This window comes from Macaca nemestrina, chromosome 9 (genome assembly GCF_043159975.1).
Source record: "Macaca nemestrina isolate mMacNem1 chromosome 9, mMacNem.hap1, whole genome shotgun sequence".
Classification (NCBI taxonomy): Eukaryota; Metazoa; Chordata; class Mammalia; order Primates; family Cercopithecidae; genus Macaca; species Macaca nemestrina.
Window position 1 is genome coordinate 137,576,024 of NC_092133.1, and position 26,471 is coordinate 137,602,494.

Sequence of the window (26,471 nt, forward strand, 5' to 3'; positions counted from 1 at the left end):
ATATCTTGGGGGTTTGTTGTACAGATTACTTCATTGCCCAGGTATTAAGTCCAGTATCTAATAGCTATCTTTTTTTTTTTTTTTTTTTTTTTTTTTTTTTTTTTTTTTGAGACAGAGTCTTGCTCTGTCCCCAAGGCTGGAGTGCAGTGGCATGATCTCAGCTCACTGCAACCTCCGTGTCCCAAGTTCAAGTGATTCTCCTGCCTCAGGCTCCTGAGTATGGCTGGGACTACAGGTGTCTGACACAACGCCTGGCTAATTTTTGTATTTTTAGTAGAGATGGAGTTTCGCCATGTTGGCCAGGCTAGTTTTGAACTCCTGACCTCAAGTGATCAGTCTGCCTCGGCCTCCCAAAGTGCTGGGATTACAGGTGTGAGCCACCACGTCTGGCCTAATTTTTGTATTTTTAGTAGAGATGGGGTTTTACCATGTTGGCCAGGCTGGTCTCAAACTCCCAACCTCAGGTGATTTGCCCACCTCGGCCTCCCAAAGTGCTGGGATTATAGGTGTGAGCCACCACACCCATCCCCAAACAGTTATCTTTTCTGCTCCTTTCCCTCCTCCCACTCTCTTCTGTCACGAAGGCCCCAGTGTCTGCGGTTCCCTTTGTGTCCATGCGTTCTCATCATTTTAGCTCCCACTTGTGAGAACATGTGGTATTTGCTTTTCTGTTCCCGCATTAGTTTGCTAAGGATAATAGTCTCCAGCTCCATCTATGTTCCTGCAAAAGACATGATCTCATTCCAAAGATAGCTTTTAATGGATTAAAAGGCAAGTGACAGATTAGGAAAAGCCATTTGCCACTCATTTAACAACAAAAGGACCTTGCATCCGGAAAACATCCTACAAATAAGAGCAGAAAATTGAGTTTTAAAAAAATGAGCAAGACTTCAAAATGTACTTCACAAAAGATGGTATGCAAATGTCTAGTAAACGTATGAAAAGACACTCAACCTCGTTTGTCATAGATGGAATGCAAATTAAAGTCGTGAAGAGATACTACCACTACATACCATCAGATAAGCTGAAATTAGAAAGACTGGTGGTACCAAGTGATGGTGAAGATGCAGGGAACTGACCTCCTGTCCACTACAGGTGGGAAGATAAATTAGTGCCACTGTTTAGGAAAGTTGTTCAGCACTAGATACCAAAATTGAACACATGCCTACCACCTAGTAATCTCACTCCCATTTACATATCCAATGAAATGACTGCCCTTTTTCAGTGGAAGATGTGTGCAAGAATGCTCCTAGCATCATTATTCATAATAGTGAGAAACTGGAAAAACACACATGACCAAATACAGTAGAATGGAAAATAAACTGTAGTATATTCATACAATAAAATACTACACAGCAATGAGAATCGATCACTGCCTAATGAAACAGTAAGTATGAATTTCAGAATTTAATCTTGAGGAAAATAAAGTCACTGAAAGAGACGTACAATGTGATTTATGTAAAGTTTAAAGTAAAACAAACAGGCAAAATGAAACTATAGTACTTGGGGATACATGCTTAGATGGTAAAACTATAAAAACAATCAGAGAAGCCACCACCACATATATCAGGATGGTGGTCACTTCCAGGGAGAGAAAGTGGGTAGCAATTAAAAGGGGGCATGAACGAGCCTTCTGGATGCTGGCAATGTTTGAATTTTTTTTTTTTTTTTTTGAGACGGAGTCTCGCTCTGTTGCCCAGGCTGGAGTGCAGTGGCCGGATCTCAGCTCACTGCAAGCTCTGCCTCCCGGGTTCGGGCCATTCTCCTGTCTCAGCCTCCTGAGTAGCTGGGACTACAGGCGCCCGCCACCTCGCCCGGCTAGTTTTTTTTTTTGTATTTTTTAGTAGAGACGGGGTTTCACCGTGTTAGCCAGGATGGTCTCGATCTCCTGACCTAGTGATCTGCCCGTCTCGGCCTCCCAAAGTGCTGGGATTACAGGCTTGAGCCACCGCGCCCGGCCAAATTTTTTAACCTCATTGTATACATCTTTGTTTTACGATAAATAATAGACCCATACTTTACATTTTCATGCTTTTTTTCATGTATGTTGTACTTCACCATAAAAAGATTACAATGTAGACAATAATACACATTTCTTAATCACATTTCTTAGGATGACCATTAGAATTAAATGAGCCAGGGTGTACAGAAGGCTTTGCTAAGTGCCATTCAGCCAGCACTCATCACATAATGGATATTACTATCTGATGTTCCGCTACTGAGCAATGAAAATAACTATTAATGCTGGGCTGGGAGACAGCAAATTCTAATGAGAGGACTTAAAATTGTTTCTAGTATATTCCAGAGGCTGGAGGTAAGATTTAAGTGTGTTTGCCACAGGTAAATAAATGCCAGGAGACAAGGTAACTACCACAATGCTTGGCACATAAGAGTCACTCAATAATTACTAGCAATATGGATGGATGGATGGATGGATGAGCAGATGGATGAGCAGATGGATGGGTGGGGTGATGGATGAATGTAATTATGGGCTGATGAACAAATGGATGAGTGGATAAATTTTTGAATGGATCGATGGGTGGATGGATTGATGAGTAGATGGATGGGTGGATGGGTGAGCAGATGAATGGATGAGTTGGTGAATGGATGGATGGATAGGTGGATGGGTAAATGGATGGGTGTAGATGGATGGATGGATGGATGGATGGATGGATGGATGGATGGATGGTTGGGTGGATGGATGGATGGATAGATGAATGGATGGGATGAATGAATAAATGGATGGGGTGAGTGGATGGATGGATGAGTAGATGTATGGGTGGATGGGTGAGCAGATGAATGGATGGGTGGGTGAATGGATGGATGGGTGGATGGATGGATGTAGATGGTTGGATGGATGGATGGTTGGATGGATGGACAGATAGATAGATGAGATGAATGAATAAATGGATGGGTGGGTGGATGAATAAGTAGATGGATGGGTGAATGGGTGAGCAGATGAATGGATGGGTGGGTGAATGGATAGATGAATGGATGGAATGAATGAATAAATGGATGGGGTGAGTGGATGGATGGATGAGTAGATGTATGGGTGGATGGGTGAGCAGATGAATGGATGGGTGGGTGAATGGAGGGATGGGTGGATGGATGGATGGATGTAGATGGATGGATGGTTGGATGGATGGATGGACAGATAGATAGATGGAATGAATGAATAAATGGATGGGTGGGTGGATGGATAAGTAGATGGATGGGTGAATGGGTGAGCAGATGAATGGATGGATGGATGAATGGATGGATAGATGGATGGGTGGGTGGGTGGATGGATGGATATAGATGAATGGATGGATGAATGAATGAATGGGTGGGTGGATGAGTGTATGGATAGATGAACTGAAACAAGAGTGGTTTTGATGAAAATCTTGCAACCCCAATGGTGTAAATACTTGCTCCATGCAGTTTTCTCTCTGCCCAGAGCTAAACACAACACCATATATGATACAGTGTAATTTTAGGCTTTGTGGTAACAGGAAAGTTGGTGGCCATTTTTGCAGGCCTTTCCATGGTCATTCCTGGCTGTTTACTGGCCAGGGGAAAGAATTATGTCAGCCTGGATCTCTAACCTACCACCAAGTGGGAAGAGAGTTTATTTCACCTACGAATTTAATGTTCTGCCAAGGCCATCAATCCAGGCTGTGGGCAAAGCATGAGAGTAATTTTTCCACTCAGACAATCCCCTACAGGGAGCAGAGGCTAAACTAATGAACATCCAGTGGATATTCAAACAGGAAGAGAAGACACTAGGCTAAGAGCATGTTTTCCTAAGACAGCCTAAAATGACAATCAGTCATCTGAAATGAGGACCACTGAGGCCACAATTTCCAGTCCAGTATTATGTTTAATTGCAGACTTCAGAGTGTTGTTCATTCAAGGGAAACATCCCTAAATTCACCAAGTGGTCCCTATGGTCTACTTAGTGTGGCCTGTCTGGTCCTTAGGACTGGAAACAGAAAAGTCCATTAACTGCACAGGCACATGCTCCTGCCACATGGCACAGGCCTTGTGCATTTCTGTATTTTTTATTCCTGTTATAAAGCAGGACATGCCTGCTCATAAAATCTAAATGTCTCCATGATCCCTTCAACCCTCTTCCTCAATCTGAAACTCTCTTGTAGTAACACAATTAAGAGTTGGGTCTGTTTCCTTCCAGATTTTTTTCTTTATGTGCACACCCGCATTTCTTTTACAAAAAAATAAGGTCAAAATATCTATGCTACTCAGTAGCCTGTTTTTCTCACTCAGTGCTTATCATAAAGAACTTTCCATCGATGTACTTTGAACTCTATCTCCTTCTTACTGATGGTTGCATAGTAAAGCAGGTCCTCGATCCTACCCACCAGTCCCTTTCTCATTTTGAACTGTCCATGTCTGGGCTTAGGTGAGCTTTTGCTTTAGGTGTCAACCCCTATAACTCTCTTCTGAGACCTGTCCTTGGGCTCCCAGAGCCATTTTGCTAGGAGGAGCTGAAGGATTACGAACACCTGGCTCCTCGTCTCCAGTGGGTGTAATCTACACTCCAGAGTCCCGCATGGGGATCAGGTGGGTGCCAGACCCGATCTGAAACCACATCCTTACTTGTTCCTTCTACCTCCCTCCCCTGCTTTCCTACTCCTTCACAAGGCTGTCCTAGGAACTCTTCCATAATAAATCCCATACACAGGAACCCTCATCGCAGGGTGTGTCTGAGAAGATGACCCACAGCATGCAATACTCCATGGCACAGGACACGCCATCATTTACCTAACCAGTCTCCTATTAGTGGACTGTAATGTCTTCGATTTTTCCCATCGCAGACCACTCTGGACACGGGCTGGCACACTAATCCTACAACAGGGTCCTTAACTGCCCTCCACCCTGGCCACTCTTACAAGTCACTTCCATGATCGAGTCACTTGTCTGACCTCCTATCGTCATGGTTTAAAAATAAGAATGTAAACATGGCTGCAAGGAACCCACCACCTTTATTAGTGACCATGAACATCAATGACTCAGTGTGCTTGTTTATTTTTCCCAGAGTTAAGTTAGGATCAAAAAGTTCAGCCCACACAACTTCCTGAAGCCCCTTGAGCTCAGACTCCCAGGTAATCAATGGTTGTTGTCACACAGCCTAGATACGATAGGCTGGATCCTGCTGATGTGTTTTCAGATCAGTGACTCAGAAACGGTCCTATGTATGAGAATCTGGGGTCTCACACAGCAGTGCCTGTCTCTTCCCAACTCCTCAGATGGCCCCAACTAAAGATGAAATTGTGATGATGGAAAGATTTCATTTATGATGCTGCTGTTGGGAACAAATTGTGAGGACGGTGAAAGGAAAAGAAAGAAAAAAAATTAAAAATATGATGCTGCTGTGATGTTTCTTAGGAATTTTAGAAAAGAAAGAGCTCTAAGTAGGTTGAATATTTCTTTTTGAAACGTGAAGCTAAGATATATAGAAATCTATTTGGAACGCTTTTGTCTAGGAAACCTCTGAAAATAAGCTGAACTCTTGCTCTCTGGCGAAGCACCAGAGTGCAGTCTCCCTTCGCACCGTTCCCTTCGCACAGAACCCACCACAGCAATCGTCTGAAGCCTTTCTTCCTCCCATGGGTGGATTTGAACGTCCTATCTGAGTCTGAAAGGCCCTCCCATCTCTGCCTACAGGTTTCTACTCACTGAATAGTTTCTATGTGAAGTTTCAGGATTGCAAAATGCAGAAGCTTCATCACGTTAAATATGGCTGGGAGGAGCCACGCCTCATTTTTAAAGCTTTCCAGGGCAATGAATGAAGTCAGACGACTGACAACAGCCACCTTGTGAAAAGGGATGTGTGGTGGCTGCCACGTTCCATCTCCCACGCGCATGGCAGCCTGGCTGGAGATGAAGTATGCAAAGAAGGTGCTGCAGACCTGAATTTATTGGCACAACCCTGGAACCAGCTGGGGACCATGTAGAGCCTCGACCCCTCCGAGTACTGTCATGCACATCCTTGGAAGCACAGACTCCATCCTTTTTTCTTTTTCCACCAGGGATGATGAAACTGAAGGCAGGTTCAGTTATCTACACTCCCCCAAGTCCTCGAGTGACCCGCCACTTCCTATCCCAAAACAAAATCCTGCTTAGTCCCTGGGAATTCATGTCCTCTGGTTTAGGAGTACTTCATCAAGCCACCCAGGAAAGGAGATTTAAACCTTCTCCAGAAAAGTACCAGTCCGGATGCTGAGAACAGAAGATAGAGTGAGTTCAAAGGGCACAGGCCCTTAAACTCTCAGGGTTAGAAAGGAACCTAGAGATCAGACTCTGATGGGGCCCGGAGCGGAATGACTATTTTTCTGAGTTTACGTGGCTTACCCCAAACCAGCTCATTAGTGGCAAGTCAGAGGCTGCAGCCTACGCCCCTTGTTACTGGCCCCGGGCTCTTCCCGCTGAAGCACGTGGCTAATGAATGCTATTAGGACGGCGAGCCCAGGAGGAACCGGGTAAATGTCAGGGCTGCCCTCCCACCCCGCCAACACTCCCTTCCAGGATAATGATGATGGATAATGATGATAGAATGCTGCTGTGACACGTCGCCTGCACACAATGAGGCTGAAGAACTGAAGAGGAGGCAGCTGGGTACCTTTCCATCAGCTTCGCACCCTGCCTATCCAGTCCGCTTCTCTGAGCCTGGACATTGGAGCTTCCCCAGCCCGACTGCTGTTGCTCAGAACACAGAGTTCCCGCTCACACCTTCACACAGCCAACAGCCCTGACAAATTCTGTCCCATCAAGCACATCGTTTGTTTGGCCTGGCAGAGTTCTGGCTACTAAACAAACGAAACAGAAAAGTACACTCTATTCCTCCCAGGTTTACACAATCAGATAAGGGAGACACACCCATTGAAGTAATCTTCCCCGAAAATATATCTTGCATTTTTGCATTATTATGGATTCATTAAAAAAACAAATTTATTAAATTTTGCTTTGCTTACATGGGGACTAGAAAGAAACAGAGATTGGGCCGGGCGCGATGGTTCATGCCGGTAATCCCAGCACTTGTGGGAGGCCGAGGTGGGCGGATCACCTGAGGTCAGGAGTTTGAGACCAGCCTGACCAACATGGAGAAACCCCGTCTCTACTAAAAATAGAAAAATTAGCTGGTCATGGTGGCATGTGCCTGTAATCCCAGCTATTCAGGAGGCTGAGGCAGCAGAATTGCTTGAACCCGGGAGGCGGAGGTTGCATTGAGCCGAGATCACGCCACTGCACTCCAGCCTGGGCAAGACTCTGTCTCAAAAAAAAAAGAAAAGAAGAAAAGAAACAGAGATTGGCCAGGTCCAGTGGCTCACGTCTGTAATCCTAGCACTTTGGGGATATCACCCGAGGTCAGGAGTTCGAGACCAGCCTGTTCACCGTGGTGAAAACTTGTCTCTACTAAAAATACAAAAATTAGCCAGGCATGGTGGCATGTGCCTGTAATCCCAGCTACTCGGAAGGCTGAGACAGGAGAATCGCTGGAACCCAGGACGGGGAGGATGCAATGAGCCAAGATCATGACACTGCACTCCAGCCTGTGTGACAGACTGAGATTCTTTCTCAAAAAAAAAAAAAAGAAAAGAAAAAAAAGAAAAAGAAAAAGAAAAAAACAAAAGAAAATATCATAAGTCAAAAATGCAGTTGAGAATACCTATCCTACCAAACATCATAGCTTAACCTGGCCTCTCTCAAACATGCTGAGCACACTTACTTTAGCCTATAGTTGGGTAAAACCATCAAAGTCTATCTTATAATAAAGTGTTGAATATCTCATGTAATTTATTGAACACTGTACTGAAAGTGAAAAACAGAATGGTTGTGTGGGAACTCGAAGCACCATTTCCGCTTCTACAAAATGCATATCTCTTTTGCATCCTTGTAAAGTGGAAGTGTCATAATCATCCATTGGAGACCTCTATATTTTACACAACTGACACTGACCCGGGAAATCCCACATAACCACAGCATAAGGGAAGCTTCTGGGAGTCTCCGCAGCTCGGGTTAACATGGTCTCTTTCAGCCAGGTGTCATTAGCAGCCGCCTGCCGCAGAGCCAGAGAGGTGAGGAAGCCGTACCAGTCTGGACTCTGGAATGCTTGGTGTAGCCCTGGGTCTGCTCCTGGATGCCAGGGTCACCTCTCTGGGTATCCAGAGAATGCTCTGCCCTTCAGGGGGCTGAACTGGTGGCCCAGAGTCCCTTCCAGATCCCTTCCAGGAATTCCACTCTTTAACTCCTAAACATGAAGGAATACATTGTGGATTAGATTGAGTGGATACCTCAGAAAGGGCTAAAGAGAAAAAAAAAGAGCCATCTGAAAGTACATGGATGAAAAAGACCCTGCATTCCTCATCACCCTTTTTTTTTTTTTTTTGAGACAGTCTCACTCTGTCTCCTAGGCCGGAGTGCAGTGGCGTGATCTTGGCTCACTGCAACCTCTTCCTCCTGGGTTCAAGCGATCCTCCTGCCTCAGCCTCCCAAGTAGCTGGAACTACAGGTGCGCACCACCATGCCTGGCTACATTTTTAAATATTTTTTTAGTAGAGATGGGGTTTCACCACGTTGGCCAGGCTGGTCTCAAACTCCTGGCCTCAAGTGATCTGCCCACTTTAGCCTCCCAAAGTGCTGGGATTGCAGGCGTGAGCCACCGTGCCCAGCCAGTATATTACCTTTCAGTGAAGGCTTCCTGACGACTATGCTTTCTCTTGTCCAGGTGAAGTCCAAACTTCCCTCCCAACCCCTCATCCCCCACCAGGCTGTGACTGCACCTCTTTTCCTTTCTTTCTCCTCTCTGCACTAGCAGCTGAGGCAGGAGAATGCTGAAATCAAAGATGGTAGGAAGACATGTCTGAGCTCATGTCACAGCACACACCTCCCCCGCTGGCTGTGGGCTGACACACTGTCACCCTGACCTGGGACAAATCCAACTCCTTCAGGGTACCACTTCCCTGATGCATGGCCATGGACCTTAGCCAAGCGTGTTTGCGACCTGGCCTGGTAGCTCGTTCACCTCAAAGCAATTGCCTAATTTGTTAAATTTTCAGAGAGCACTTTAGCGGAGAGAGTAATTTGTTTTTCAGCCTTCAAAAGGCAGCCAAGCTTATGAGAAGCCACCTAGGAAGAAAACTAACAGTCAAGCCTTTTCGAAAGGAGCCGTTACAATTTTATGATTTTTAATTACAGGGCAATAGATGTAAATGTTCTCATTGTAAAAGATACAAATATAGGCCGGGCATGGTGGCTCACGCCTATCATCCCAGCACTTTGGGAGGCCGAAATGGGTGTATCACGAGGTCAGGAGTTCAAGACCAGCCTGACCAAGATGGTGAAACCCCATCTCTACTAAAAATACAAAAAAATTAGCTGGGCGTGGTGGCAGGTGTCTGTAATCCCAGCTACTCAGGAGGCTGAGGCAGAGAATAGCTTGAACCCAGGAGGTGGAGGTTGCAGTGAGCTGAGATTGCGCCATTGCACTCCAGCCTGGGTGACAGAATGAGACTCCGTCTTAAAAAAAAAAAAAAAAAAAAATTCCAAATATGAAAGTTTATGGAGTAAAACATAAAGGTCCTTTTATCATCCTTCTCCCCCACTTCTCCAAAACTATTTACCTCTATTAACAGTGTGACATGTATCCTTCTAGTGTTTTTCTATGCACTGGCATATATACAGAGAAAGACATGAATGGAATTATATGATACAACGATATGTACTAGACATTTTCAAATATCTGCATATATACGACCTCATTATTTTTAATTATCACAAAGTTTTCCATACTGTTATACCATATCTTTTAACCAATTCCAAATTGATGGCCATTTGAGTTATATCAGATATTTTTATAATCACATATGGTTATAAATGTGTGTATTATATATATATCATTCTTTTATGTAAATAAGACACTTCAATCATTTCTAAGTTTATCCTTATTAAAAATAACTTTTTTTATAAGCCTTTGTCTGCATGTATGCCTTGGGACAGATTTCTGGAAACTGAATCAATGAATCAAGAGAGATTAACTTGTTAAAATGAAACACATGCTTAATTATCCAATTACCAATCCAAAAGTATACACTATTGTTAATTCCAAACTACATCAAAAGAAAAAAATCACAAAGGATCTTACAGAGAAAGTTCTGGGTATCTGTTACCAATTATACCATGAGTTTGGCATGAACCATCTCAGCCATTCTCAGATAAAATAGAGTTGGATGTATGCGTCACAAAAGCCAAAAGTCTCTCCCATAAATATACCAGGATAACAACTTAAGCCAAAGAGTTTTACTTCTGTATTAGCCACTCGGTAGGGGCAGCAGGTTCTTGCAGCCGTTACACAGATGGTGTAGACAAAGCGTCTAGGCTTTAAAGATGGACAGGCACGAATTTGAATCTATCCCTACAAATCGAAATTTATTATCTCATAAGGCGCTTTTTTTTTTTTTTTTTTTTTTTTTTTTGAGACAGAGTCTTGCTCTGTCGCCCAGGCTGGAGTGCCGTGGCGTAATCTTGGCTCACTGCAACTTCCACTTTCCAGGTTCAAGCAATTCTCCTGCCTCAGCCTCCTGAGTAGCTGGGATTGTAGGCACCTGCCACCACACCCGGCTCACTTTTGTATTTTTAGAGAGACGAGGTTTCACTATGTTGGTCAGGCTGGTCTTAAACTCCTGACCTCATGATCCACTCTCCTTGGCCTCCCAAAATACTGGGATTACAGGCATGAGCCATTGCACCTGGCCAAGGCCTCTCTTATTCGTCTCCTTCCATCCCAATCTGACGCTGCCCTCCTCTCTGCACACATCCCTCTTCTCCTAAATTTAACTTTTCCTGCCTTGGCCACCAGATTCATCTTCCCCACACACCAGTTCATCCCTCTCTTCTTGCAAGGCTTCCCAATGCCTAATAGGAATAGTTTTGCTTCCAACTGAAATGTGGAAGGTTGTAACAAACCATCACACCCACAGCTGCAACAACTGAAAAAAGAAAAAGGAAACTGGATAAGCTAACAACGACATATTTTTCAAAAACCTATTGGGAACTATAAATTCAAAGAACTCCTGAGAGAGCAAGGACTTTCCTGGGTGAATGGAAACGGGCACCCTTCCCTGGAGACGACGGCTGAGTCTGGATGGGCAGGTGGGGGGGCTGGTTCTGCCACAGACTAGGGGAGATGCGGGGACTTTTTGAAGATTCAATGAGATAAAAAGATATCAGTCCAGTACTCTCTTTCCACCCCATCCTTGCCCTCTGAATATCCAAAGTCTATTTACATTGATTTCAACTTGTGAAATATTTGAGCTGGAAAACATCTTTTGGGTTTTCCTAGTTCAATGATTTCAACCTAAGCTGCAGATTAGAATAGCCCACAGGACCTCTAAAAATACCCATGGGGATGGGGGACAAAGCAGTATCCAAACTAATTAAAACAGAATCTCTGTGGGGTGAGGCTCAGACCTCAGCACTTGTGAAAGGTCACAAAATGATTCTGGTGTGCAGCTAAATTAAGAAGCACTGGCTTAGTTCAGCCTACTCATACCATCCTGACTAAGGCAGGTTTTAGTCCCTTAGTCCATTTGCCATGTGGGCCGGTTATAACAAGATTCCCTGAGACTGGGTAATTTATTAAAACAGAAATGTATTTTCTCACAGTTCTGGAGGCTGGGAAGTCCACAAGGTGCCAGCATCCGGTGAGGGCCTTCCTGCTGTGTCCTCAGATCGCAGAAGGTGGGAAAGGGGAAGAGAGAACCAGTCTCTCCATCAAGGCCTTTTATAGAGTGCCTAATCCCATTCACAAGGGAGGAGCCCTCAGGGCCTAATCACCTCTCAAAGACCCCACCTCTTATTACTGTCCCATTGGCAACACCTGAAATTTGGAGCAGACACATTCAAACCATAGCACATCTCTTATATTTTATGTGTTAAACTATTTTATATCATAACCTTTTAACTCCTGAGGGCTCAGGCTATTTTTGGGTCACCCTTGTCTCTTCCACAGCACCCAACATAACACTTTCCCTGTAGCAGAAGTCCAATAATTGTTTGTGAGGTGGTTGGTGCAATATGCTCCCAGGAGATTTAGCCTTTAGGAATGCCGCATCAGGAACAAAATGCTTTTTTAAGTGTTCATATTTTTAAATTGTAAATTGGCAAACAATATTTATATATGGATAGGGTACAAAGTGTTGTTATGATTTATGAATACAATGTGGAATAACTAAATCAAGCTAGTTAACGTATAGATCACCTCAAATACTTATCATTTTTGTGGTGAGAATATTTAAAATTTACTCCTTTAGCAATTTTGAAATGTACATTATTATTTTCTATAGTTACCATGCTGTACAATATCACACACACACACACACACACACACAAATATTCCACCTGCCTGAGATTTTGTACCCTTTGACCATCAGCTACACATTTCTCCCATACTCCCAGCCTCTGTAAACACCATTCTTCTCTCTGCTTCTTTGAGTTCTACTGTTTTGGATTCCACATATAAGTGAGGACATGCAGTATTTTTCTTTCGGTGCCTTGATTATTTAATTTATTTAAATGTTTTCCAATTCTATCCATGTTGTTGCAAATGACAAAGTTTATTTTTATGGCTGAATAGTACCCCATTTTGTATATATGCCATATCTTCTTTATCCATTCATATGTTGATGAACATTTATGTTGGTTCCATAACTTGGCTATTGTGCTGTGATGAACATGGAAGAGCAGACATCTCTTCAATATAGTGATTTCAAATATTTTGAGTAAGTGCCCAGAAGTGGGATTGCTGGATCATATATTAATTCTACCTTCCCTATTTTGAAGAACTTCTATATAATTATTCATAGTGGCTGTACTAATTTACATTTCCACCAACAGTGTACAAGGATTTCCTTTTCTTTTCTTTCTTTTTCTTTTTTTTTTAATTGAGACCGAGTTTTGCTCTTGTTGCCCAGGCTGGAGTGCAATGGCACAATCTCGGCTCACTGCAACTTCCACCTCCTGGGTTCAAGCGATTCTCCTGCCTCAGCCTCCTGAGTAGCTAGGATGACAGACATGCGCCACCATCCCCAGCTAATTTTGTATTTTTAGTAGAGATGGGGTTTCTCCATGTTGGTCAAGCTGGTCTCAAACTCCCGACCTCAGGTGATCTGCCCGCCTTGACCTCCCAAAGTGCTGGGATTATAGGTGTAAGCCACCACACCCAGCCTAAGGGTTTCCTTTTCTCCACATCCTCACCAACACTTGTTATCATTTGTCTTTTTGACAGTAGCCATTTTGACAGGCGTGAACTAAAAATCTCATTGTGGTTTTAATTTTCATTTTCCTAATCCACATTAATGCATTAATGATGCATTAATCAACATTAGTAATGTTGAACATATTTTTATATATCTGTTGGCCATTTGCATGTCCTCTTTTGAGAAACATCTATTCAGATCCCCTGCCCTTTTTTTTTTTTTTTTTGAGATGGAGTCTTGCTCTGTTGCCCAGGCTGGAATCCAGTGGCGTGATCTCAGCTTACTGCAGCCTCTGCCTCCCACGTTCAAGTGATTCTCATGCCTCAGCCTCTTGAGTAGCTGGGATTACAGACGTGCGCCACCACGCCCAGCTAATTTTTGTATTTTTAGTAGAGATGGGGTTTCACTGTGTTGGCCAGGCTTGTCCCAAACTCCTGACCTCCAGCCATCTGCCCGCCTCGGCCTCCCAAAGTGCTGGGATTACAGGCATCCTTGCCCATTTTTTAATCAGATTATTTGCTTTCTTTCCGTAGAGTGGTTTGAGAAATGCATTTTAAAAAACCACACATTTAACACTTCAAAACAAGGAGAGAGAATAACATTTCCAAGCCAGCAAAATGAACAACTTTATATTGGCCCAGGAAAACTGGAGGTGAATATATTTCCAGGGAAATCATATCAATAACAATGAAAGAAACGGTCAGTTTTCATTCTCAACAGGCCCTGTTCCACTGGGTCTCTTACCTTTCCGGAAACTGATTGACTCTTCTCTAATCAAGGTGAGTCCAGGAAAATAACAAAGGCATTGGCTTGATGGCCACTTGGCAACCATTGTTACCTGATTTATTCCCTGCTCTACTCGTGATGACCTGTGTGATCTGGGGCAAATATTTTAACCTCCTACATTTTTAAACCTCTCAGCCTGAATTTTTTCATATATTAAATAGGAAAATATATATAACCAGCTCATAAAGTGGTGGGGAAGATTTCATGCGATGCTCTAAGACTAAAACCCACAGCAGGTATTCTAATAGGACCCTTGTTTCTTCTTTGAGACCATTGATTTATTCATTCCCTAGTAGGAAAATCAGGTTCATATGAGAGACCCCTGTCAAGATGAGGAAGGTTCATTAGGAGGGGTTTGAAGGATACACCGTCACGGAAGTGGAATGAAGACGGGGCTCTGGACTGGCCGGGAGAGGAGAGGGAGGGGTTCCTTAGGAGGGGTCTGGAGGATACACCATCACAGTGGAATGGGACAGGGCTCTGGGCTGGTGGGGAGAGGGGAGCTGAGCTTTTCCCTTACTGAAGGGAGAGCTGAACTCTTGAACCGATTGGATGTATTTTTCCTCTGTTTGGCCTTGGCCTGAACTCGCCAAGAAGCAGTGGGCGGATGGATGTCACTGCCTATTTCCTCCCAATTGTTTTTACAGGCCTACATTTTAGAAGGCTAATTGTTAGAGTCCTCATCTTTCTTCCCCACAAGAAGAGGGCTTTGTTCAACAATTAAATCAGGCTGTCTCAGAGGCAAAGTCTTTCCATTTTAGACCAAGGTTTGGCTCCAAACATAAAAGAAATATTGGCTCTATTTCATTTAACTGACAATGTTTCCTCCCTCAGAGCCTGAACCGAAGGTTTCTACCCAAAAGAAACACTGGCCCCACCGTGATGTATCCTAACATCCAAATACCAGGAGGTGAGATCCCTGGTGGCCAAGCCGAGAATGAAGACAGTCGTTTAGGCATCTTGCTTCTGCTTCCAGTGAATGAATGAAGCCAGTGTTGCCCTTGGTTTATCGACATAATGACCTTCATCTGACTTCATTTGGGACTTGTTGCATTTCCGGGTCTGTGCAACAGACCCACAGGGCAAGGGCACCGCACCAGCCTCAGGGCTAGGGATGCAAGCTGTTGGATCTCACGTGGCTTCTTCAGCACCCAACTTGTAAAATGGACGTTTTCCTCCAGCGTTCTAAAGCTGCTGTCTAAAGCAATTGTTTAAGACAGGAACAGCAGACACTGGGGATTCCAAAAGTAGAGGAGGTGGCGGGGGAATCAAGGTACTTTGTTCACTTCTTAGGAGATAGGATCATTGTAAGTCCACACTTCAGCATCATGCAATATACCCACATAACAAACCTGCACATCTCCCCTCTGAATCTAAAATTTTAAAAATATTAATATGTAAATAATAAATAAAATAGGCCGGGCGTGGTGGCTCATGCCTGTAGTCTCAGCACTTTGGGAGGCAGAGGCGGGTGGAATACCTGAGGTCAGGAGTTCGAGACCAGCTTGACCAACATAGTGAAACCCCATCTCTACTAAAAATTTTTTTTAAATTAGCCAGGCGTGGTGGCAGGCGCCTGCAGTCCCAGCTACTCGGGAGTCTGGGGCAGGAAGAATCCCTTGAACCCAGGAGGTGGAGGTTGCAGTGAGCCAAGATCACACCACCGCACTCAATCCTGGGAAACAGAGTGAGACTCCATCTCAAAAAAATTAATAATAATAATTAATAAATAAAATAAAAATGTACATCAAGAAAAAAATAAAGTGATTGTTATTGGCTTAAAGGATTGTGTTCTGTGCTTTTAATCTGAGTGTAAACTGTTCCAGTCCTTCCTTTGGGAAATTCTGTCCAAATTTCCTTGTGCAAGTTACATGGCAAATTCACTCTGTAAACAGGAGACCCTCAGGAAGCCTGGGCCTAGCCGGGTGAATGGCCATCACCAGAGAGCAACCCAGGGCACTGGGGCCATGGGGAGGAAGTGGGAGGCTGAAGGGGTTACGTGGAGGGTCTTCGAGAAGAAGGAAGAGGAGGGGGCTTTCAGGAGAGAGAAGGAAATTGTCTTCTTATCGGTTAGTGGTAGCTGCCATATCCGGCATCCTACAGCCTTCCCCCTAATGCTGCTTAGAGCTTCTGACGCCTTCTAGGGCACTGTTTACCGTCTCACTCTTTCCAGGTAAGTAGTTTTAACTGAAAAGAGAGCTACATCAGGCTGGTCTGAGCGCAGTGGTGCTTACAACTAATTGATCACAACCCATTACAGATTACTTTGTTCCTCTCCACTCCCATTGCTTCACTTGACTAGCCTTTAAAAATAAATATAAGGCTCACACTTGAAATCCCAGCATTTTGGGAGGCCGAGGCAAGTGGATCACTTGACCCCAGGAGTTTGAGACCAGCCTGGACAACATGGAGCAACATGGAGCAGAAATTTAGTCTCTACTAAAAATACAAAAATTAGCTGGGTATGGTGCTGCACACCTGTAGTCCCAGTTATGGGGGAGGCTGATGTGGGAGGATCCCTTGAACCTGGGAGGTTGAGGCTGCAGTGAGCCTTGATTGCACCACTGCACTCCAGCCTGGGCGACAGAGCCAGACCCTGTCTCGATAATAATAATAATAATAATAAATCAAATAGGCCGGGTGCAGTAGCTCACACCAGTAATCCCAGCACTTTCGGAGGCTGAGGCAGATCACAAGGTCAGAAGTTTGAGACCAGTCTGGCCAACATAGTGAAAACCCGTCTCTACTAAAAATATAAAAATTAGCCAGGAGTGGTAGTGTATGCCTGTAATCCCAGCTACTCGGGAGGTTGAGGCAGGAGAATTGCTTGAACTCAGGAGGCAAAGGTTGCAGTGAGCTGAGATCATGCCACTGCATTCCAGCCTGGGCAACAGAGCAAGACTCCATCTCTAAATAAATAAATAAGAGAGCTAGACCAGAAGTCAAGTTGTTTAGTCCCAGCAGCTGTGACACCCGACCTCGCTTTCCCTCTGTGAGCCTCAGTTTCCCCATCTGTAAAGTGGTGGAGTTTAAACTTGCAGATCTTGAAGATCCCAGCTCCAGCAATCTGGGCTTCTAAGACTAAAAATCTCATTTTATGGTGAGTGTGTGCTAGGAACTGTTTTTCTCATTCATCTCTTGTAAAATGAACTCTTAACTTTCAGCACAATCTTGGGCCATTAATAGGAACTCTCCCTCTAAATTACGAATTAACAAATGAACCTGATTTAACCCAGCCCTTCTCACTTTTACATAACACCCTCTGGGTGATGAGGGCATCTCCAGTCATCCAACGTGCCTATATCCTTAGCTGCCCTTTCCAGCTTCTCATCCCCCCCTAATCCTTTGTAAGCTGTGGATTTAGAAAACCAAGAATTACTTGTCCAGGTCTAATCTGCTTGCAATAGAACTAATTTATTACCGTGTAAGAGAACAGCAACAGAATCTTAGCCCAGATTCTCGAATGGGCTGAGGTGTGCTTTGTAGGAGGACCTGCCCCAAAGCACCTGCTGGATATAGCTTTTCTCGATGCTGCACCTGAATTCTCAGGCCTGCCCCAAATTGGAATACAGTTAGTGTTTTCCTCAAAAAGAATGAGCAGCCAAGTTGGTCCAGAAAGACGATGGTCCCTCCAGAAATTCCCTTCCCCACGGGCTTCACTAATATTCCTGCGGCCTGTGGTGATTAAGCTGCCTGGGAAACAGGAAGTTTGATAGTCACTCAATGGCCTTCACTTCATGTTCCCTGTGTGTGGTACATTCTCAGCCCTGGCAAGCGAGCTGATGTCTGCTCTTCATTTGACAGCCAAACAGCTGAGTCAAGGCCATGCTCTCCCCTCAATGGGATGAGGAAGAAATTGCTGACACCAGCTTTGGGGACAGCGGCTCACACCTGTAATCCCAACACTGGGGAGGCTGAGGTGGAAGGATCACTTCAGCCCAGGACTTCAAGACCAGGCCCCATCTCTACAAAAAATAAAAAAATTAACTGGGCATGATGGCGCACACTAAGTAATTCCAGCTGTTTGGGAAGCTGAGGTGGGAGGATCGCTTGAATCCAGGAGTTCAAGGTTGGAATGAGTTATGATCGTGCCACTGCACTTCAGCCTTGGGTGACCTAGCAAGACACTGTCTCAGAAAAAAAGAAAAAGAAAGAAATAGCTGACACATTTCACCCCTAAGCCCTGGCAGTTATAAAATGACAGAATAATAATTTCTCTCACACCTTCCCCACTCCATTTGAGGAGATCTGCAAAGTTGAATTAAAGAAAGAGAACAACAGACCCCAGAAGGGAAACGTCTCAGCCTCTATGGGGAGCGTTGCAGGAAGCAGCTGCCTCCACTGACGGCACTAGGGTGACAGTACCCAGAGCCTGCCCGGGGCTGTGTCCTGGTTCCCTTCCCAGGGGAAGAAAGGGCGTCTTCAAAGCAGACGCCGTGGGTTTCCTCTTCCTTTCTTCCTCCTCTCTCTATGCTTGCCATTCCTGACTAACTTCATCCATGATGCCTTCTGGGATTTAATAACTAAGTAAAGAAAGTCTTGGGTTAAGTTTCCTTCAAATCTCAGAACTGACAAAATATTCTCAATATGTTGTCCCAGGACCAGCTGCTTGGGACGTGCGGCAGTTCCACTTCCAAGGATTACAAAGTGGTTGTTAAAGGGATCTCTCTTTTGTTCTCTAATGAAACGCTCTCTGGAGCACTGGCTTTCTTCACAGCTCTCTCGATTGTCTTGGAACTTGAAGGACCTGAGCATTCCTAGCGAATCAATTAGACATGAGTTCTGGTAGGGTGGTGCCAAGTCATCCAGTGATTTTTTATCCCTAATACTTAGAACAGTGACTTGCATATAACAGGCATTCAACAGATACTTGCTGGTATAGACAGCCTCCTCCAAGTCATATTATAAAAGCCTCGCTGGAAAAACTAAAACAAGCCCCTTTGGGCTGGTCAGTAACTGAATCTGCTATAAAGTAAATTATAGAAATAAAATGTCTAGGCCGGGCGCGGTGGCTCAAGCCTGTAATCCCAGCACTTTGGGAGGCCGAGACGGGCGGATCACGAGGTCAGGAGATCGAGACCATCCTGGCTAACACAGTGAAACCCCGTCTCTACTAAAAAATACAAAAAACTAGCCGGGCGCGGTGGCGGGCGCCTGTAGTCCCAACTACTCGGGAGGCTGAGGCAGGAGAATGGCGTGAACCCGGGAGGCGGAGCTTGCAGTGAGCTGAGATCCGGCCACTGCACTCCAGCCTGGGCGGCAGAGCGAGACTCCGTCTCAAAAAAAAAAAAAAAAAAAAAAAAAAAAAGAAATAAAATGTCTAGCCTGGGCACGGTGGCTCACACCTGTAATCCCAGCACTTTGAGAGGCCGAGGTGGGTGGATCACCTGAGGTCAAGAGTTCGAAACCACCCTGGCCGACATGGCGAAACTCCGTCTCTACTAAAAATACAAAAATTAGCCGGGTGTGGTAGTGGGCACCTGTAATTCCAGCTACCTGGGAGGCTGAGGCAGGAGAATCGCTTGAACCCAGGAGGCGGAGGTTGCAGTGAGCTGAGACCGAGCCATTGCACCCCAGCCCGAGTGACAGAGCGAGACTCCATCTCAAAAAAAAAACAAAACAAAACAAATGTTTACAGAACACTGCTTCAGGGCACTACAGCGGGAACAGTTTCACCCCACAGGTGTGCCTGCACACGTTAGAGACCGTGCATAATAGTTGAGGCACATGAGGAAAAACGAAGTGAGGATGTGGCTGGGCTGCCATCAGGATGGAAAACGAGGTACCTGCTTCTGTATATACGGGTGACGGTGTGCCCTGGCCAGGCCTGTCCTGGGCAGGAATATTAAGTGTAAAATATTCTGGAGAGTGGGAGGCAAGGAGTTCATGGAAACCTGAGCTTGCATTGCAGAGACTTAGTTCAGAGACTTAAGAACTCACCTACAGGCCGGGCGCGGTGGCTCAAGCCTGTAATCCCAGCACTTTGGGAGGCCGAGACGGGCGGATCACGAGGTCAGGAGATCGAGACCATCCTGGCTAACATGGTGAAACCCCGTCTCTACTAAAAAATACAAAAAACTAGCCGGGCGAGGTGGCGGGCGCCTGTAGTCCCAGCTACTTGGGAGGCTGAGGCAGGAGAATGGTCTAAACCCGGGAGGCGGAGCTTGCAGTGAGCTGAGATCCGGCCACTGCACCCCAGCCTGGGCGACACAGCAAGACTCTGTCTCAAAAAAAAAAAAAAAAAAAAGAACTCATCTACAAAGGAATGATCATGAGTCCACAGTGGTATATATAAATGACGGAATAAGTAAATAAATAGGGAGAAGGGACAGATTTTCCTTATGAAAGAATTACAAATGATAAGTGTAAAAGGAATAAGGAAAATTGAAACTCACTATTAAGGGCCTGGCAAGGTAGCATGTGCCTATAATCCCTGCACTTTGCGAGGCTGAGGCAGGAAGAATCACTTGAGGCCAGTTCAAGACCAGCCTGGGCAAAACAGTGAGATCCAACTCCATAAAAAATTTAAAAATTAAGCAGGACATGGTGATTCACACCTGTAACCCCAGCTACTCAGGAGGCTGAGGTGGGAGGACTGCTTGAGCCCAGGTGTTAGAGGCTGCAGTGAGCTATGATTATGCCACTGCACTCCAGCCTGGGTGACAGAGTAAGACCCCCATCTCTTAAAAAAAAAAAAAAAAGAAAGCCACCATTAGAACACCACAATACAAATAATATCTGCTGCAAGGAAAATACACTAATGGATGCTAAAATTAGAAGGTGAAAATTTCAGGAGAAACAGGGTATTTACATCCCCTCAAAGTATCTCCTTCATTGGTAGTTTTTGTGTGCGGAGATGGGGTCTCACTCTGTTGCTCAGGCTGGTCTCGGATTCCTGGGCTCAAGCGATCCTCCCACCTTGGCCTCCCAAAGCACTGGGATTACAGGCGTGAGCCACGGCACCTGGGCTGGTGGTGGTCTGAACACATGGCCACAGATCCTTTGATACTGCTCCCTTTAGGAGGTGGAGCTCACTGCCCTCCCCTTGAAAGGGAGCTGGACTAAGTGACTCATTCCTAAAACATTGAAAGTTGAAGGGAAAAAATACCAGCCTGGCAAGAGTTGGCAGACACCACCTTCGCCAAAGATCAAAGTTAACATCCCCAGAAGGAAGTCCTGTGTGACTGTGTCCCCTCAGAGAGGATGTCATGAGAAGGACGCTTCACTTCGGTGGGATTCTTCCCGAAATCCCTAAACCAGACTCAGTCCCATCAAGAGAAAACATGAGACTAACCCAAACTGAAGAACATTCTACGGCCGGGTGCAATGGCTCATGCCTGTGATCCCAACACTTTGGGAGGCCGAAGCAGGCGGATCATGAGGTCAGGAGTTTAAGACCAGCCCGGCCAACATGCAGAAACCCGTCTCTATTAAAAATACAAAAAAATTAAGCAGGCTTGGTGGTGTGCACCTGTAATCCCAGGTACTCAGGAGGCTGAGGCAGGAGAATCACTTGAACCGGGGAGGTGGAGGTTGCAGTGAACTGAGATTGCACCATTGCACTCCAGCCTGGGCAATAGAGTGAGAATCCATCTCAAAAAAAAAGAACATTCTACAACATACCTGACTAGTACTCTGCAAAAGCATCAAGGTAATAAAAATAAAAAGGAAAGAGTGAGAAGTTGTCACAGATTGAAGGAGTCTAAGGAGATAAGGTGACGTCCTGGACTCTGGATCCTGAAACAGAAAAACGGCGTTAGTGGAAAAACTGGTGAGACCTGAATGAAGTCTGTAGTTTTGTTGCTAGCACTGTACTAACCATGTTAACTCTTAATTTTGACGAGGGCACCATGTTGTTGTAAGCTGTTTATATTACGGGCAGCTGGGTGAAACGTAGACAGGAACTCTCCGTACTGTCTTTGCAACTCTTCTGTAAATCCCAAATTATTTCAGGCCAGGTGCAGTGGCTCACACCTGTAATCACAGCACATTGTGAGGCTGAGACGGGCAGATCACCTGAGGTTGGAGTTCGAGACCAGCCTGGCCAACACAGTGAAACCCCATCTCTACTAAAAAATGCAAAAATTATCTGGGCGTGGTGGCGAGCACCTGTAATCCTACCGACTAGGGAGGCTGAGACACAAGAATCGCTTGAACCCAGGAGACAGAGGTTTCAGTGAGCCGAGATCATGCCACTGCACTCCAGGCTGGGGGACAAAGCGAGACTCCATCTCAAAAATACATACATACATACACACATACATACATAAAATAAAATAAAATAATTTCAAAATAAAAAAGTTTTCCAAAAACCATCTAGTCTAAGCCCTTTCTTGTGCATGTAAGAAATCTAGGAATGCTAACTTGCAAACTCCCTGCATCCTAGCACTGAGCATGTGATAAGTAGGAGCTTGGCCTGTTGTTTGCAAAGCAGTAAAGGACTATTGTGAATGTAAGCAAACTTCTCAGTCTGTTTTAGAAAAGGGTGAATGTGGAAACTGGGGATCCGAAAACATTCCCTTAAAATTATCTATGCAAATGTACCCCTTAGAAAGTCTTCATGGTCAGGCACGGTGGCTCATGCCTATAATCCCGCCACTTTGGGAGGCCCAGGGGGGCAGATCAATTGAGTCCAGGAGTTCGAGATCAGCCTGGCCAACGTGGTGAAACCCCATCTCTACTTAGAATACAAACATTAGCCAGGCGTGGTGGCACACACCTGAAGTCCCAGCTACTTGGGAGGCTGAGGTGGGAGAATGGCTTGAGCCCAGGAATTCAAGGTTGCGGTGAGTCGACATCATGCCACTGCACTCCAGCCTGGGCAACAGAGCAAGACTCTGTCTCAAAAAAAAAAATAATAGAACATCTTCATGTTCTCCAGGGATAGGAAATCCCTGAGGATGCTGTCTGGAAGAGGTAGGGAGTGAAAAACACATAAACTTACAGAACGGACATCTGGTCCCCAAGGTTATGTGAGCATCCTGAGTTATGACCCACTCCAGAAAATCTGTTGTTCATCTGGACACTGACAAACCTCTCCACAGCCCCAGGGACAGGAAACCCTGCTTGCTAATTAATATGCAACTCAACTCCCTTTCCTGTGGTCTGCTGACTCACGCAGGAGTATCCTGGCAGTCTGTGGAGCCCTTAGGCTGTGATGTGGCTAACAGCACCTTCCGGGAGTCTAACAGACCTGGTTTGCCTCAGTTATGGCTGAGCAAAATCAAGCAGGGTCCTTAAGTTCTCCTGGCTACAGTTCCATATCTGAAAAGTGGGGATAACAGTGTCTACCTTGCATTTGAAACGCCGGGCATGCATGCTTAGAAGAATAACTACCGCAGCAGCACTCTCTCCGTGCCAGGAACTGTTAGGCGTGTTTCATTCATATTTAGTCCTCCCCAGTGGGGCAATTCTCAACCCCTAAAGTCAGAAATACCATCTGATGCAGCAGCAATCCCATTACTGGCTATATACCCAAAGGAATACAAGCTGTTCCACCTTAAAGACGCATGCACGCGTATGTTCATTGCAGCACTATTCACAATAGCAAAGACATGGAACCAACCCAAATGCCCATCAATGATAGACTGGATAAAGAAAATGTGGTATATACACACCATGGGATACTATATAGCCATAAAAAGGAATGGATCCTATTCTTTGCAGGGACATGGAAGGAGCTGGAGGCCATTATCCTCAGCAAACTAATGCAGGAACAGAAAACCAGATACCACATGTTCTCACATATAAGTGGGAGCTAAATAATGAGAACACATAGACACATACAGGGGAACAGCACACACTGGGGCCTATCAGAAGGTGGAGGATGGAAGGAGGGAGAGGATCAGCAAAAATAACTAATGGGTACTGGGCTTAATGCCTGGGTGATGAAATAATCTGTACAACAAACCCCCATGACAAAAGTTGACCTGTTTAACAAGCCTACCCATCCTGCACGTGTACACCTGAACTTAAAATAAAAGTTTAAAAAAAAAAAAAAAGATTCAGTCCTCCCAATAAGCCTGAAAACTATGGCATTCCTTCACGTCTTTTTTTTTTCTTCTTCTTTTTTTTTTGAGATGGCATCTCAGCCAGGCTCAGGGACTGACACCTGTAACCCCAGCACTTTGAGAGGTCAAGGCAAGTGGATCACCTGAGGTCAGGAATTCAAGACCAGCCTGACCAACATGGCAAAACTCCTTCTATTCTAAAAATATATAACTTAGCCGGGCTTAGTGGCACGCACCTGTAATCCCAGCTACTCAAGAGGCTGAGGCGAGAGAATCACTTGAACCCAGGATGTGGAGGCTGCAGTGAGCTGAGATTGCACCACTGCACTCTAGCCTGGGCAACAGCGCCAGACTCTGTCTCAAAAAAATAATAAAGAAAGAAATAAAAGTTTCTCCAAAGACATTTCTCAGGGACTGCACCAGGGGTCCTCTTTAGTCCCAAGGGCTGAAGTGCCATGTTTTGAGGTGAGTCTGGTGTCTTTATGGGGGTTCTCTTTTCACCTGGTCTTAGGAGTATGTCAGAACCTATAGGCTGAAACCAGCACCTTCACAGATTATCTAGACCATCAATTAATTGACTGGAAAGACTGGCTCACACACCGAGAACAACTGAATCCAAAGCCACTTATGCTGTCTTGCAAAATGTGAGCTTAAAATGAAGTTTATAAAACAGTCTTTAGCTGGGCCTGGTGGCATGTGCCTGTAATTCCAGCACTTTGGGAGGCCGAGGCAGGCGGTTCACTTGAGCTCAGGAGTTTAAGACCGGCCTGGGCAACATGGCGAAACCTCATCTCGACAAAAAATACAAAAATTAGCTGGGCATGGTGGCACATGCCTGTAGTCCCAGCTACTAGGGAGGCAGAGGTGGGAGGATGACTTGAGCCCTGGAGATGGAGGTTGCAGTGAGCTGAGATCCCACCTCTGCACTCCAGCCTGGGAGACAGAGAAAAAACCCTGTCTCGAAAAACAAACACACTTTAGAACTCACAAGCATTGTGAGATTTAGGTTTTGAAAACTCACAGAGGCTTTGAATTTATTTTTGTTAATATAATATTTTTAGTTCAAAAAAAGTTACCTTCAATGACATGTTTGCTCACATTTCCTTTCTTCTATAAACTCTTTCTAAGCCTCCTCTCCAAGCTGAATGAACGCCTCACTCTTCACCAGCGCATCGTCTGGGTCTAGTCATCCACTTAGTGACAGAGCCCACTGCGGGCCAGGTTTGTATGGACGATGAGGAGGCACAGGGAGCTGCCCTGCTCTCAGGGATCTTAGGCTCAGGTTCACGAGACAGAGGCCAAGGCAGTCAACACACACAGCGAAAGGTGTGCATGGACTTGGGAGACAGGGGAGCCTTTTTTGGTGTAGGCTTTGACAACTGAATGGGGGTAGGGAGGAAGTGTCGGGGAGAACCCTGGATAGCTGGGGAGACCTCCCAGGGGAGGGAATGGCACTCTCGAAGGCCCTGCGGTGGGTGAACGTTGGCAAGTTCAAGGACCTGCAGGAGGCCAGTGTGGCCGGAGCTGAGGGAGTGAGAAGTGAAAGGAACCAAGCCTAGGCAGCGAATGGAGATGACTGGTGTGTACAATGTCCACCCTTCCCGGCCCCGGCCCTCCTCTCTCCAACAGCATCCACCCGCTTACTGAATCTTCTGTATTTAGTCAGGGACTGTGGACCTAGCCCATCTCTTGGATGAATCTCAGGGCTGCCCCAAAAGGTCACAGAGCCCCTGTAGATCCCCACAGCGCGGCCGGCCCAGGACCTTACGATACATAGATATCCTCTTTGGGAGCAGTCTTTTCATTTTCTGGGTAGTCAACCTGAAGGCTAGGCCAGATTTCTGTCAAGGCCACTGCTCTATCCCTGCACCTGACACATCTCACGCCATCAAACGTGACTCAGAGCTTGAGGAGGTGGCCTCAGGTTCACCAAAATGCCCTGCCCCATCACAACCCTGGGAGTCATCTCGCAAAGGAGGTGCCAAGCCTCTGCCGCCTGTTCTCTTCACAGCGTGGGCGGCAGGTGCGTAAAGGATGAAGAAAGACTCACTGGCAATCAAGGCTATTTCTGGAGCATAGCAGTGGGGGGCTCTGGAAAAAATTCAGATGAAGCAAGATGCTGGTCACGCATTCCGGCTGCAGAAGGAACCGCTCCAGGGCTTCCTCCACTCAGCGGGTATGCCATGCTCCACCCTAAACCCGGTCCCATCTGCAGAGATGCAGATGCTGAGGCTGAAAGTGAAATAACCGGCTCAACCTCTGTCAACCAATGAGAGGCAAAAAAGTCAAAGAAGCTTGAGTTTTATTCCCTGTAGAAACTTGGAAGGGGCCAGAAGGGGATGAGGAAGGGCGGGTGAAAGGAACCAAAATGAAAGATCCCTTCTGTGGTGTTGCTGGGGCAAGAACTGCTGCTGTTTAAAAG

The 26,471-nt window shown here is 45.5% G+C and overlaps 1 protein-coding gene across 5 annotated transcripts in view; it reads right to left on the bottom strand.

The window, feature by feature from the left end:
• LOC105494360 (6-phosphofructo-2-kinase/fructose-2,6-biphosphatase 3) overlaps positions 1-26,471 on the bottom strand; it is a 318,705-nt gene that overhangs the window by 201,680 nt on the left and 90,554 nt on the right. The gene's annotated exons all lie outside the window — the stretch shown is intronic.